The 3,671-nt window shown below is 49.7% G+C and overlaps 1 protein-coding gene across 2 annotated transcripts in view; it reads right to left on the reverse strand.

Annotated features, from left to right (window-relative positions):
* Window positions 1–3,099: 3,099 nt before the first annotated feature.
* The window catches only part of dclk1a (doublecortin-like kinase 1a), a 256,000-nt gene continuing 255,428 nt past the window's right edge, over window positions 3,100–3,671 (reverse strand). For both annotated transcript variants that reach the window (XM_046318199.1, XM_046318200.1), the window contains one exon: window positions 3,100–3,671. This exon is cut by the window's right edge and continues 219 nt beyond it. The gene's annotated coding sequence lies outside the window, so the exon portion shown is untranslated.

Below are 3,671 nucleotides of genomic sequence, written 5' to 3' on the forward strand. Positions count from 1 at the left end.
AATTAAATTATATTATTTACATAGAGTACAAACAAGACCCTGTCACCAAAACATGTTCTGTTACAAGAGTTAGTTAGTCCGGATATAAGTCCAAGATGGCACCCTATTCAATATAGTCCACTACGTCTGACCAGAACCATACGGGTGCCATTTTGAAACTTCTCTCACTGTGCTCCTCTGGCTACATGGAGAGAACAGTGAATAGGGTTGCAGATGTAGATATTACATCTATAGAAAATACAGTGTTCTCGTTTTCCTTATTATTTCTACCTGCAACACTGTGTGTCAACTGACAGAGAGTACCTCGGGGGATGAGTCACGTTCAGAAAAGCATCAAATAAGGAAAACGTTAATAAGCTTTCTAATTAACCAAGTTCGTTTGGTTCCTACTACATTTAGAAACGTTTTGTGTCTACTGAACAGACCCCTGGTCTTCTCTTAGCCATAATAAACCCCTGTCTACTGGACCTGAAAGTGGAGTCCAGATGCAACTAGCATGTAGCTGAGTTATGGTCTGTAAATTGTTCATGTGTACTGAAGTATAGCTAGTAGCCAATCACTACAGAAAGACATCACTGTTCTGGAGAGAGTAGGGTGAGGAAGAAGAGGAAGAGTATGGAGTTGAGTATCGACCACCTTCTCTCGCTTTCTGTTCATCTCTTTCTTGTAGCTGCTTTGAGAGAGATCAGACAGTCCAGTTCATCAAGGAAGTGTTTGATCCATCCAGAAAAACTAACTGTAGCTAAATATACGTACACATTTTTCTCTATTTCTCTACATTTCTGTTTCCAAAACAAGTTCTTCTGAAACGTTAACCACCACACGACATCATTTTTCTTCAAACCTCGGTGGAAAAATGAATAAATGTAAAAGACAAAATACAAACATGGAGTGTTGCATTAAAAGGTGTCCCATAGCTGGCTGCTGGTACAGGTTGACCCAGACTGTATCTAGAGGAGACACAGTCCTTGCTACTACGTAGAACTCTGATCCTCACAAAGGGTTAATGTGGACCCTCTTCAGATCTACAGCTCTCCAACGTGTGTTCTGTTCCATGAGAAGACGGTTGTCCTTTATGTCTTCTTCTTCTTCTTCTTCTTCTTCTTCTTCACCTCTTATGCTTTTCCTTGACCATCGGCCACCGACCTGTCCCCAGTCTCTCTATCTGTCCCTGTCCCCAGTCTCTCTATCTGTCCCCTGTCCCTCTATCTGTCCCTGTCCCCAGTCCCTCTATCTCTCCCCTGTCCATCTATCTGTCCCCAGTCTCTCTATCTCCTTCCCCTGTCCCTCTATCTGTCCCCAGTCTCTCTATCTCTCCCCTGTCCCTCTATCTGTCCCTGTCCCCAGTCTCTCTATCTCTCCCCTGTCCCTCTATCTGTCCCCTGTCCCCAGTCTCTCTATCTCTCCCCTGTCCCCAGTCCCTCTATCTCTCCCCTGTCCCTCTATCTGTCCCCAGTCTCTCTATCTCTCCCCTGTCCCTCTATCTGTCCCCTGTCTCTCTATCTCTCCCCTGTCCCTCTATCTGTCCCCAGTCTCTCTATCTCTCCCCTGTCCCCAGTCTCTCTATCTCTCCCATGTCCCCAGTCTCTCTATCTCTCCCCTGTCCCCAGTCCCTCTGTCTCTCCCCTATTCCCTGTCTCTCTATCTCTCCCCTGTCCCCATGTCTCTCTATCTCTCCCCTGTCCCCAGTCTCTCTGTCTCTCCCCTATTCCCTGTCTCTCTATCTCTTCCCTGTCCCCAGTCTCTCTATCTCTCCCCTGTCCCCAGTCTCTCTATCTCTCCCCATCTCTCCCCTGTCCCCATGTCTCTCTATCTCTCCCCTGTCCCCAGTCTCTCTGTCTCTCCCCTATTCCCTGTCTCTCTATCTCTCCCCTGTCCCCAGTCTCTCTATCTCTCCCCTGTCCCCAGTCTCTCTATCTCTCCCCTGTCCCCAGTCCCTCTATCTCTTCCTTGTCCCCAGTCCCTCTATCTCTCCCCTGTCCCCCGTCCCTCTATCTCTCCCCTGCTCCCTGTCTCTCTATCTCTCTGCTGTTCCCTGTCCCTCTTCACCCCCCTCCCCTGTTCTGCTCTAGAAGGGGGAGATGGGGGGCGGTAGGGGAGGAAGACCACTCCCCTATCTCCTCTACTTTCCTCCCCTACCTCTAAAGGAACAGTCCCAGCTGAGCAGAGAGAAACCACTCCTGTCCTTCCTTCATCCCTCCCTCCCTCCTCATCTCCTCTGCTCCTCCCCCACCCTACTTCTAAAATAAGAGGTGGGGGGCAGACAACCCCAATCCTCTCCTCCTCCTCTTCTTCCCCTCATCCCCCCTTACTACTATTAAAAAGGGGCAGTTAGGAGAACATATTGCCCCTCTCCCGACCTCTAAAAGGGGGAGTTAGGAGAACATATTGCCCCTCTCCCCACCTCTAAAAGGGGGAGTTAGGAGAACATATTGCCCCTCTCCCTACCTCTAAAAGGGGGAGTTAGGAGAACATATTGCCCCTCTCCCCACCTCTAAAAGGGGGAGTTAGGAGAACATATTGCCCCTCTCCCTACCTCTAAAAGGGGGAGTTAGGAGAACATATTGCCCCTCTCCCTACCTCTAAAAGGGGGAGTTAGGAGAACATATTGCCCCCCTCTCCACCTTTAAAAGGGGGAGTTAGGAGAACATATTGCCCCCCTCCCTACCTCTAAAAGGGGGAGTTAGGAGAACATATTGCCCCTCTCCCTACCTCTAAAAGGGGGAGTTAGGAGAACATATTGCCCCCCTCCCTACCTCTAAAAGGGGGAGTTAGGAGAACATATTGCCCCTCTCCCCACCTCTAAAAGGGGGAGTTAGGAGAACATATTGCCCCCCTCTCCACCTGTAAAAGGGGGAGTTAGGAGAACATATTGCCCCTCTCCCCACCTCTACAAGAGGGAGTTAGGAGAACATATTGCCCCCCTCCCCACCTCTAAAAGGGGAGTTAGGAGAACATATTGCCCCCTCTCCACCTCTAAAAGGGGAGTTAGGAGAACATATTGCCCTCTCCCCACCTCTACAAGGGGAGTTAGGAGAATATATTGCCCCCTCCCTACCTCTAAAAGGGGAGTTAGGAGAACACATTGCCCCTCTCCCCACCTCTAAAAGGGGGAGTTAGGAGAACATATTGCCCCTCTCCCCATCTCTAAAAGGGGGAGTTAGGAGAACATATTGCCCCCCTCCCTACCTCTAAAAGGGGGAGTTAGGAGAACATATTGCCCCCCTCCCTACCTCTAAAAGGGGGAGTTAGGAGAACATATTGCCCCTCTCCACCTCTAAAAGGGGGAGTTAGGAGAACATATTGCCCCCTCCCTACCTCTAAAAGGGGGAGTTAGGAGAACATATTGCCCCTCTCCCTACCTCTAAAAGGGGGAGTTAGGAGAACATATTGCCCCCCTCCCTACCTCTAAAAGGGGGAGTTAGGAGAACATATTGCCCCCCTCCCTACCTCTAAAAGGGGGAGTTAGGAGAACATATTGCCCCTCTCCACCTCTAAAAGGGGGAGTTAGGAGAACATATTGCCCCTCTCCCCACCTCTAAAAGGGGGAGTTGGGAGAACATATTGCCCCTCTCCCCACCTCTAAAAGGGGGAGTTAGGAGAACATATTGCCCCTCTCCCCACCTCTAAAAGGAGAACGAACAGTTCCAGCTGAGAGAGATATCCTCAGT

This window comes from Oncorhynchus gorbuscha, linkage group LG20, assembly GCF_021184085.1.
Source record: "Oncorhynchus gorbuscha isolate QuinsamMale2020 ecotype Even-year linkage group LG20, OgorEven_v1.0, whole genome shotgun sequence".
NCBI classification, from domain to species: Eukaryota; Metazoa; Chordata; class Actinopteri; order Salmoniformes; family Salmonidae; genus Oncorhynchus; species Oncorhynchus gorbuscha.